Here is a 12,322-nt window from a genome sequence, read left to right as displayed (position 1 = left end):
TTTGCCAAACCAACCGGTTGGACGCCACCGCACACCAGATGCCAACCATTAGAAGAATTCATCCATATCACCCAACATAAAATCAAAGAAATCACACCTAGAAGATTAAATACCAAAAAGAATTTTAAATCAAGTTATATCCAAGCCGTGAAAGAATTAGGAAAAAATACAGACATAATTATTAGAAAAGCAGATAAGGGTGGCAAAATTGTCATTCTTAACAGAAGCGATTATATTGAAGAAGGACTGCGCCAGCTCAATAATTGTGAATTCTATAAACCCCTTAAAACCAATTTAACTTTAAAATTCAACGAAGAAATTACCAAATTTCTCAACTACACTAGCAAAAATAATTTATTAGATCCGGACACCGTAAAATACCTAAAAACCAAATATCCGAGAACTCCAGTGTTTTACATGCTGCCAAAAATCCATAAACCAAACAATCCAGGACGACCTATTGTATCAGCAGTTAATTCACCAACGGAAAAAATTTCTCAATTTTTGGATTATCACCTTAAGGAAGAAGTCAAAAAAGCCGACTCATTCATTCAAGATACCACTGATTTTTTTACGTAAAATCCAAGAAATTCCGAAACTTAATGAAGAAACCATTTTATGTACGGCAGATGTCACCAGTCTCTACACATCTATACCGCATAATCTAGCCATGACCACCTGTAAAAAGCTCTACAAAATCGAGATGACAAAACCGTCCACTCATGGATCCTATTACGTTTTCTAAATTTCATCCTGAAGAAAAACTGTTTTATTTTCAACAACAAATACTACTTACAAAACCAAGGAATCAGTATGGGTACCAAAGCAGCCCCCAGCATAGCTTGTATTTTTATGAGCGACTTAGAAGAATCTTTTTTAGAAAAAACCTCGATGAAACCTCCTGTATGGTACAGATACATCGATGATATTTTTTTCCTGTGGCCCTCTAATGTACAGAGTCTGACTGACTTCATAGAGGAGTTCAACAATCCCCTACCTTCGATCAAACTCACTCTCGAGTACGACCTCAACAAGATAAATTTTTTAGATGTCACCATTTATAAAGACGCTGATAAACACCTTCAAACTAAATTATATTCCAAACCAACGGATAGCTTCCTGTATCTCCACTACCTAAGTTGCCATCCCATACATCAGAAACGCAATCTACCTTTTAGTCAAGCTCTACGAATTTGCCGAATTTCCAGCAACACCACCAATAGAGAACATTCCCTCAGACACTGTCGGATCCAGTTTCTAAAAAGAGGATATCCGATTCAACTTATTAACAGATCTTTTGATAAAGCCCGCCTAATCAATAGAGACGATTTGCTTAAATACAAGGATAAAATTATAGATAAATCACTCACGTTCGTAACTAACTTTATCCCTCATGTCAATTTCAAAAAAACCATCAGTAGAGAATTTTCAATATTAGATAATAGCATTGAAACCCGATCGATTTCAAATACTCCACTTAAAGTATGTTTTAGACGCAACAAAAACCTAAAAGATTTACTAATACGTTCCGATATTTCAATTTCTTTACCTAAACCAAATGGTTGTTATAAATGCGGCAATAATTGTTCCGTTTGCCGACACTTAATTATCACTTCGTCAATTGAATCACTTGTTAACAAAAAGAACAAACCAACAGTGAGGCTGATGTCCCCCGCCGAAATCCCCAAATAAATAGATGACACATATTAATTAATCGCACATCTATTTTTTTCCAAAGTATCAAGCAATCAAACTGATTAAGAACTATACACTAAGTTTCATCACTCTCTATTAGATAGAATCAAAGTTATCTTGTCCCAAAGCAGGAAATTGCTTATCTCTGCTTAGCTTTAGCTCGATATGTTAATCATTGAACTCAGTCAAGACGAACATCTACATCAAGTTTAAACATCCTACCTCAATTAGAAGAAGAGTTGTTGAACTCAGTCAAGACGAACATCTACATCAAGTTTAAACATTCTTCCTCAATTAGAAGAAGAGTTTGACCAATCAAAATGCTTATTGCTCGTTAGCCTAAGCAGAAAATTCTCATCATCGAACTTAGTCAAGGTATTGATGTAATGAAACTATACACCAAGTTTCATCACTCTCACTTAATTAGAACTAAAGTTTTCGTGTTCCAAAGCATCAACAAATCAAATTGCTTATCTCTGCTTACCCTAAGCAGAAAATGCTGATCTTCGCACTCCATCAAGGCATTGACCTCATAAACCCCTACACCAAGTTTGAACATTCTAGCTCAATTAGAAGGAGGGTTATTGTGTTCCAAAGTCTCGGCCAATCAAATTGCTTATCGCTCTGCTTACCCTGAGCAGAAAATGCTCATCATCGAACTTAGTCAAGGTATTGATGTAATGAAACTATACACCAAGTTTCATCACTCTCACTTAATTGGAACTAAAGTTATCGTGTCCCAAAGCATCAACCAATCAAATTGTTTATCTTTGCTTACCCTAACAGGGTATGAAACAAGGCATTGACCTAATCAACACATACACCAAGTTTGAACATTCTAGCTCAATTAGGAAGAGAGTTATCGTGCCCCAAAGCATCAACCAATCAAATTGCTTATCTCTGCTTACCCTAAGCGGAAAATGCTCATCTTCGAACTCCATCAAGGCATTGACCTAATAAACACATACACCAAGTTTGAACATTCTAGCTCAATTAAAAGTTATCGTGTCCCAAAGCATCAACCAATCAAATTGCTTATCTCTGCTTACCCTAAGCGGAAAATGCTCATCTTCGAACTCCATCAAGGCATTGACCTAATCAACACATACACCAAGTTTGAACATTCTAGCCCAATTAGGAAGAGAGTTATCGTGTCCCAAAGCATCAACCAATCAAATTGCTTATCTCTGCTTACCCTAAGCGGAAAATGCTCATCTTCGAACTCCATCAAGGCATTGACCTAATAAACACATACACCAAGTTTGAACATTCTAGCTCAATTAGGAAGAGAGTTATTGTGTCCCAAAAAGTGTGACGGACAGACAGACAGACAGACAGACAGACGGACGAACCCATTTTAATAGTCCCCTGCTTTCTTCGAAAGGCGGGGGACAAATATTTTATTAAAAGCTATCTCACATGCGACACCCCGTATATAATTTACGCTATTTCCTGCAACTTATGTGGGATACAATACATTGGCCAAACCTCGGATACCTGCAAACGCAGATTTTATAATCATTTAAGCGACATACGAAATTTCAAAGATACCCCCGTAAGCAATCATTTTAATATTTATAATCATACTATCAATATAAAAATCCTTTCAAAAACTCCGCGCAATTTAAACAAACGATTACGTCATAAGGAAAGCTTCATAACGTTGCTAGCAACAACTAGCCCCGGTGGACTAAACGAATTAGCTTAACGATTTTTTCAAACATTCTTTAAAACTTTTTGTTTGCCAAGATGGACGCAACGGCTCATTGCAGTCTTTGCAATACCGATTTCACGAGAAGACACAATCTATACAAACACCGTAAGAATATTCACCACCTAAGTAGCAATGAAGAGAAGCTCAATTATCTTACGAATAAATGGAAGAAGAACAACAAGATTCCAGAAGAAGAATTAAAGAAAAAGAAGGCATCTCCATGTAAGAAGAAGATGACCGTCAAAATACCCCCCACCTGTATACCGGAAAAACCATCTACATGGGTCCCGCCTTTTGAGGCCCGCCGCCGTTCAACTTATCCCACGATTAATTTTGACCACCTTTCCTTCTCCATCCCGGAAACAGACGGGACCTCTAAAGAAATAGAACCAACAAATACTACAGAAAAAATTCTCGAATTGAATCAGATCCAAGAAGATCCAGACCTATTTGAAGAATCATGGAAGCAATTGGCCGCAGAATTTAATTTAATCACCTATTTTTAAAAAAAATATAATTAATCCCAGTATAGGGATTAAATTTCTATCTTTCTTTTTTAATCCCAGTATAGGGATTATTTTTTTCATTTTTTAATAGAATCTTAATCTAAGGATTATTTAATCCAAATTAATTTTAAAGCGCATGAGCTAAAATTTGTATATATACATCATAGATCTGGATTAATTTTTATCATATTGTTTTGTAACACCAACTGATGAAGGGCTATTAAGCCCGAAACGCGTCTTGTACTAGATTACATCCTTTTAAAACTATACAGTGTTTGATCGAGTTTGTTCCTGGGGGATTTGTCTTTATACTTTTATGTATACTTAAAAATAAGGATGATTCCTTTGGATATTTTACCAAGAGATCATACACACCATGAAGTTTCAAACCTTAATAAAGAAAGATAACTCGTCAACTACCACTTATTTTTGTCTTATAGTTGAATGGCTGCCAACTAAGGAGGCAGCAATTAAAGTAAGAAGTTGTACAAAAAACTTTGACATCATTACACCTCATATCATGAGCATTTTTGTCTCAGCTTGTCTCAAATTTTAGCAGTATCTATAGAAGTGTAATCAACCAGAATCTGCTAAGATCATACATGTAAGTGACAATGTGCTATTTGTATGGCCCCCATGCTCACTTGATTTGACAGCATAAGATGACTTTCTGTTTCAAAGTTTTGTGAAAGAAAAAGTGTCACCTACACTTCTACATATGGTATGTTACAGCGAGTGTGGCAGGAATTCCACTACTAACCTAATATGTGCTGCCTCACCAGTATTGCCCATATCAAACGTTTGTAATAAATTTGGAACAATTTAAAATTTGTAAAATTAAACTCATTTTTAACGGCTTAAATGAATTTCTAAAATAAGCAATACAGGGCATGCAACCCTTCCAGAAGACTTGATGCTATTCCGACTGAGTTTGCAAACTCTGCATCCATTTCTGATATTCACAAAGCTAGTATTGTCTTCGTGGTAGTTCTGTTACATAAAATGAACAAAAAAATCATGAAAAGTTTGAGCGTACCATCTATAAATTGTATCATAACCGGTAGAAATCTGTAAAATCCAAAATGTTGATGAAGAGCCAGAGCTGCACTTTGCTTTGAACCTGAATGTAGCTTCTGTCTAAAACCTGCAGCTTCAAATACATCTGCATTTTCTGTCAATAGAGTATTTAATCCTTCATTATCTAATCTACCCATCTACGAAAAATAACCAAATTCATTTGTCAGATCAGATGTCTTCTAAAATTGCAGCCAATTCATTGAATATTTTAACTGGTTCTAGGTATTTGAAATTTAACAGTAGGAGCATTCAGTTACTATACAAGTCTGACAGGATGTACTTGAAGGGAACAGAACTGAGGCAAAGCATGTTGTCTTCCCAATTAAACTTTTCTGAACACCAACAAATCCCTTCCTGATTAGGACTGAAAAACAAAACTATAATCATACCTCTTGAAGGACATACAAGACATTAGCTGGCAAAATTTCCTCAGGAATTTCTTCATCTGTTGGAAGCACATTACTTAATATATACTTTACAAGGTGAGATCTTAGACACTGAGGTCCTTGATTCCCATTGAGAACTGAATATGACGCTGCTTTGCCAATAATTTGATATATTTTATCACTCAGTAACTGTGAATTAACATTAAATCCACCATTTTCAAAGACTGGTGTTTGTTTGAACAATAGAGAGAAAAACTCTCTGGCGAGTCCCCCAGCATCGACACCTTCTTCACCGATAAATATCACGTTTATTATCTGCTGGAAGTCAATATCATCTAGATTTTCCATAGCAGTTTGTAGAAACTTATTACGTAAAACAGATATATTTATTTTCTCCTTCTTTTCCCCAAACACATCCACTTTAAATTTTTCAAGAGCTTCATGAAGACTAATAGGATGACTGAAAAGATAATTTAATAAATACTAAAGGACAATTGTTGTCTATTTAACCTTGTATTTTTTGATAAAAGTCTTATGTAAGATTCCCTTATGACCCACTGAAAAAAAAATATTCTGATGCCCGACAATTGTATTATACCCTTTAAGACGCTCTGTAAAGTCACAGATTGTGACGTAATTATCTCTTTTAATCTGTTTTATCTATGAGACATTAACGTCACGATCTAAGATGTTAAGATTGTCTTAAAGGGTATAACTCACTTCAGAATTTTTTCGCAGTGGGTCAAAAGGGAAGCTTTAATAACACTCTTAATCACACAGACAAAATAGGGTTTAAATGGACAATTAGTAGTCCTTGAAATTGAGACATAGGAAATACAAATTTAAACAAATTCATCCACCTAAAAACCTAGAATTAAATCATAATTTTACTGTTATTACACATCCACATCTCAGATGAGATCAACACTTTCTGTCATACAGATTCAGCAAAAACTAAAAGAGTTATAACAAACTTATAAGCCATCCTCCAACTACAGACACCTAAAAATTTTTAAATATATTTTAGAATCTTTCATATTCAAACCTTAAATCCATGCAGCAGGACTACCATAAAGATATTTCAAGCAAAAAATTTAGTCCAAATCGACTTTTAAGTAGGGTACATGAATTACATGCTATTGTTTGCTTGACAGAAACTTTCATAAAATTAATAAAATATTTTCATAAACCTTTCATTTATATGAGTAGTCTCATCACAACAACTAGCAGAATGACTGGCAACTAAATCTTCACGAAAGATTTCAAAACATATTGGGCAAGCCGTCCATCTACAAAATAAAATTTTTATAAAAATTGTAAACTGATACATATGGTGTGTTACCAAAATATACGCTCCTGTTAATAATTTCACTTGACTAACATATTATGATGAATATGACTCATTTATGAAAGAAAAACTAATATTATATTGTATTCATATTTTGAAGCAGCCTGAATCTTATGTCCTGTTTAATTTCCGACATCTAGACTACATAATGATGTTGATTTATTATGATGCACTCATATAGATGAGATAATGAATAATTATCAATCAAGCATCAACAGATCTTAAAAGGTTACTTAACCTTTATTAACCATAAATATAACAGAACTAAAGAAAATGTTTTAATTGGCCCAATTTATAAAAATCAGTTTGTTTAGCACAGTATTCCAAAGAAATTTAAATTTGTCAGATCAGTTAAAGGGAAACTGTTCTTTATTTCATCTATTATTCATCTGATAGTGTCTTTTGAGCATCCAAATCCACCCAAAGAAAAAAAAATTGATGTTTGTAGCACGATTTAAGCCCTTTAGGACACTTTGTGACCAGTCATTTACGTCTGGATATTGCGACTATCCAATAAATGACGTCACATCACAAATGAAACAGACTAGTCCTTTTTGATATCATGAGAACATTTTTGGGTTTTGCTAAATTATTCTAATCTCTGATTCACATTAGAATAGAAAACTGCAATGCGATATTGGTTAAATTGAGCCCTGTTCAGTCTGTTTTAATAAAACTGATTAAAAATAATTACTGAAACATTAATAACATGAAATCAAGCATCAACTGATTTTGAAAGGTAACTTAACCTTTATTCAAACATAAAAATAAAGGACCTAAAGAAAATGTTTTAAAAATAAGTAATCAGCATGCAATAAAAGATTATAATTTTCAACATAATTAGTACTTCTGTGTATCATTTTTCTGTAGCTCAGACTCTAAATCCTATAAAATATAACAGTAATTTAATACGAGTTACTATTTGCCAGTCATGTTTGACTATAAGTGCAAGATGTCCGAAAGGCATTCTGCTCAACAGGACATTTTTTGGTGAAATCATATTTTTCATAATTCACATGGGACATGAACATGTCGTGGTACAGTTATTCACAACAAAATAAGTGAAAATGTGACGTTTTTCAAAAGTACCTAAGTAGCTCCTCAGTTAATTCTTGTATATAAATTTATTTTAAACAAAATGACAAAGCATTATTTTAAATCCTATTACTGTGTTTTTTCAACAAGTGCTTAGTGATATTAGTGCCAAAACATTCATATTCTTGTCCTTGGCCATGTTCACCAGATATTCTATGTTTGCTGAACTGTGCCAGTGCTTTTGTATCATTGCTCTTGCAATTTTACAACCCCTCTCCCCTGTGATAGGTGAAGTTGGCAGCACCCTTTTTTTTCAAAATTCTTGCTGTTAATATTCTTCAAATGGATAAAATGTGTGCAAAGCACCATAATATTCATCATTACACCACAGGGTTTAGCACAAGGCAGGGCTATTAGTGACAAAATTATTTGTAAAAAAGCAGTAAAAGTGTCCAACTTTCCAGTGGTGTACGGTATATTAACAATTTGTAATACCGGTAGTGAGAAAAAAAATAAAAAATGTATCTTACTTCTATCTGACATACATAATCACAAATAGGTCTTATCTTCGTTTTCTTTGATTTGATAACAGGCAGTGCATCATCACCCTGTAACAGGAATAAACAATAAAACAAAGAATATAGGTTCGGATTTACAAATACTTTAATCTTTTATATTTCATTCCTGTGAAGGACAAATTGTTTCTGATAGCACTGTATTTCATAGACCACTTACTTACCTAAACGATAATTATAAAAAATACAGCAATATCACGATGAAAAAGTCAAAGGGAATTGGACAAAATTCTTTTTCATGAAAACATAAAAATTTCCAATTCCAAATTCACTGTCGCTATCAAAAAGAACATCTGATTTTCTGACTTTTTTCAAACTAAAAATTCACAACTTATTTGAGAACTAAGGCCCAGCTATTTTCGTATGTTTACAAGGCCTTGACATTCATCTATCTTCCGTTCGATGGTGAGTTGGCACAAACTTGGACACAAGTCGTTCTGAATCATACCTAGTGTTGCATTAGTGTGACTATGGTGTTTGACCGAGAAGTCGCAAAAACTTGACTATGGCATTTGAAAAAGGTTAAGGGGCATAGTCACCAGTCAAATACTTTTTGTTGGAGCAATTCTTATTAATTCTAATTACTGGTATGTCTACTTTAATGCTAGCTATGTCTGAAACATTTGTTGTTATCCAGAGTTTTATTTAGTTACACAGAGATTCAAAATTAATGACTTTTATTTTCAAATGTGAAAGATTCTTACTCTTTATAAATCTGGCATTGTGTCATTTCAATTATTTTGAATTGACTATATGACAATCATTAAATACAGTACCACTGCCGTTTGTCTATTCCAAAGCCAATAACTCACCTCATGTTCTTCTTTAAGATGGGACTTCAGTTGTATTATGGGAATGTCTTTCTCACAAATAAGACACTTTTCAATGGGACAATCATCTGTTGGCTACAATATTAATAATAATAAAAAAAGCATAAACTAAAATTAGCAACCAAATGATATGCTCACTTATGAATAAGTGTCAATGATCTAATGTCCTGCCTCGGACTTGAATAAAAAAATTATTTTGATTGTGCCTACCTCAGATTCATATGCTGAGATGTCCATATTCAAAGCTTGCTGGAGAGGCCTGATGAAAATAACACACTGTCCAAGACTACACGAGTCAGCTAAAAACGAAGTTGTATAGCCTGATCTTTGGGGTGGAATAATTTCCAGGCATGTTCTGTTGCAGGTCCTGAGTAATTCAAATCCCCCTCCTCCTTTTAACTTTGGATAATGTTCAAGGGCGCTCTCCTTGAAATAAGCTGGATCTAGAGATTTATCCAATACTAGCCTCTTTTCTCCTAAACCAGCCATAAAGAGATTTACTTTCATATCCTTGGTTGGGACATAATCCTGAAGGCAGAAATAAATTTGTATTATAAGTTAATGAGTTCTGTGAGTATGAATAGACCAGGCTACAAAAATAGAAGTTTTACACTTGTTTGTAGAATAGAGAAGGTCTTGTTATATTCAAGCACACATGCATCATATTACATCTATCCAAAGCATATTTTATGAATATATTTTCTGTAGTCAATTTAATGCCATTTGAAGAGCACTTTAAATATTTCAAACATTTTAAAGCGTTGGTGTGAAAAACTTAAGATTAATTTTAATCAAACATCTGTAATAAATACATGCTGTGGATCTGCCAAGCATAAAAAATTATGCGACCACTTAGACTGTCTCTGTTGAGTTACCGGTACTTGTCTGGGGTTTGATCTATTGTATGGTGTAAAAAGCCTGCGAATTTCACTAGATGATGTACCGGTGGGCCTAGTTATAGGGGTGCTAGTAGTAGAAGTGTTGGTTAATAGTCTCCTGATTTCACCATCGGCACAAGATGATCCAGGATCATTGGCAGCAGGTCTCCTTGCAGTTTCTCTTGGTGTGACGCTCGCTTCTTCTAATGCAACTACAGCTTGTCGTAGCAGATCTACTGTTTTATTAATGTTTAAATCCATTCTACTGAAATTAAAGAAATGAAATGAAATAGAGTTTAACGTCCCATTTTTATGCACTGTAATTCTAATTAGAGACGGGCATATGCCAAGTGTGTGCACTGAGGGTGAATTTTGCCAAGGCAGCGGCACATGGCCTACTCTTACAACCAATTTTTAACTGGCGAGGTGTCTTTAACGTGCTCTATCGAATGAGCACGGGACTCCGTTTATCGTCGTCTCCGATGGACTAGAACGCTTTTCCATGTCAGCCCCCACCTGACAAGGGGGAACCCAGTCTGAAAGATCCACAAGGTTGACCTTGACCTCGCCGGGATGCAAACCCGGGACCCCCAGCATGAGCGGCAAGCGTCCTAACCACTCGGCCACACCGGGCCCCCCAAAGAGCAGTAACATCAACTGCTTCACATGAAAAGGTTCATACTAGAAATAGTACAGATCCCTACTCCTAGGCAAATCACAGATTGTTAAAATGGGCTAACAGTGGTAACAGTCACAGTGGTTTCACCTTTTTAAGTTCACCCATGGCGGCCATGGCCATAGCATAGTGGTTTCACTCTGGTGTTTTCATCGAATTTAATATATTGGTTTGGCACAGTCTAGGCCTATGAAAATATAAGTATATTTATCCTAGCAATTCAAGTATTATATATCCTGTACATACTGTAGTGTAGTAGTCATTGACATTGGATAGGGACAACGTCATATATGTATTGATGTATTCAATATAGTATTGAATGTATAGTATAGTATTGAATGTATACTATAGTCATTAGTCTGTAGTAGAGAGAAGTGATTTTTTCGTCTTTTCACTTTCGAAAGAGATCTAAAGGCTAGAGTACCACAATAGAATCATATAAAGAAAAAAGTATACGTACCGGTGAATTCATTTATAATATGCCTATAAATAATAATACAAATGTTGAGTAGGCCTGTAAGTAACTGCAAAAGCTTTTTTCTTCGAAAAGTACCGCGCTTCCGGTTGTACAACAATAAACTAGAGTTAGCTCCCTTCGTTTGGGAGAAATTATTGTGTCGATTAGAAAATACTTCGACCTTGACGTGGAGAAACGTAAGTAATGACAACGAGATATGTCATCTAATGCTTATGGTAGATGTTTCAGATTGTAAAATCAATTGTGCATAAGAGGTTATATGTATGTTGTATTAGAGGTTTCTTGTATTTTGTCTTTTGCAATAGACGTATGAGGTATTTTGTCTTTTGCAATAGACGTATGAGGTATTTTGTATTAGAGGTTTCTTGTATTTTGTTTTTTGCATTAGACGTTTTAGGTATTTGGTATGGCATTATGTTACATGTGTGTTTTGAATTAGACATTTCTACATAGCATTAGGTTTTTGCCGCTTTCCCCCGCCATATAGAACTATTTCTTAAGACGACCTCCAGATTTCGTCAAGGTAGCTTATATGAAAATAAGGTTAGGGCACGTGATTGTTGACGAGATTGTGGTTTGGGTAAGGGTTAAGGTTGGTGTTAGCGCTAGCCTTGTTTACATCTCGTGCCCTTTGACCAAATCCGAAGGTGGCCTTAACTAATAGATCTAACCAAATCCGCATTTCGGATGAAGACGGGACTAACCAGGCGCGATCGACTACTATTCAATTTGGACTGGTCGCTAATGTCGACGAACAAAACTGAATATTTTCTTACCAGACGCACTCATTCAATAACACATTATATAGTAGATATCGCTTGCGTGATAAATTTCATAATCTACTGCGATATCTCCTTAAGATATGGATTTGATTGGTCAATTAAAAAGGAAGTACTTTTTTATTTTTAAAGAACAATTCATTTTTTATTCAACGTAAGTTCTTTTTTATTAAAAAGGACTATTTCCATTTAATTGACTTTGATGGAAACACTGGGTCAATATTAAACTTTGCAATGGTTGAATTGCTGACAAAAACTAACGTATCACTACGCCATACTGTAATCAGGTTCAGTAAAAGTGAAATCTATAGCAAATCGAATCCCCGGTTGTACGTGACAAGGAGT

General features: G+C 34.8%; 1 long non-coding RNA gene across 2 annotated transcripts; it reads right to left on the bottom strand.

The window, feature by feature from the left end:
• Window positions 1-4,224: 4,224 nt before the first annotated feature.
• On the bottom strand, window positions 4,225-6,707 carry LOC130012834 (uncharacterized). Of its 2 annotated transcripts, XR_008788071.1 has the most exons (4): window positions 6,569-6,707; window positions 5,382-5,838; window positions 4,952-5,129; window positions 4,225-4,305 (listed from the first exon to the last, which is right to left on the bottom strand). It is a non-coding gene; the product is annotated as an uncharacterized LOC130012834 (long non-coding RNA). The 2 variants fall into 2 exon arrangements; XR_008788070.1 differs by lacking the exon at window positions 6,569-6,707 and having other exon boundaries at window positions 5,382-6,558.
• Between the last annotated feature and the right edge of the window lie 5,615 nt (window positions 6,708-12,322).

Source organism: Patella vulgata, chromosome 5 (genome assembly GCF_932274485.2).
Source record: "Patella vulgata chromosome 5, xgPatVulg1.2, whole genome shotgun sequence".
Taxonomy (NCBI): Eukaryota; Metazoa; Mollusca; class Gastropoda; family Patellidae; genus Patella; species Patella vulgata.
Note: the sequence above shows the minus strand (reverse complement) of the source record. Positions and strands in the feature narration are given on the sequence as shown.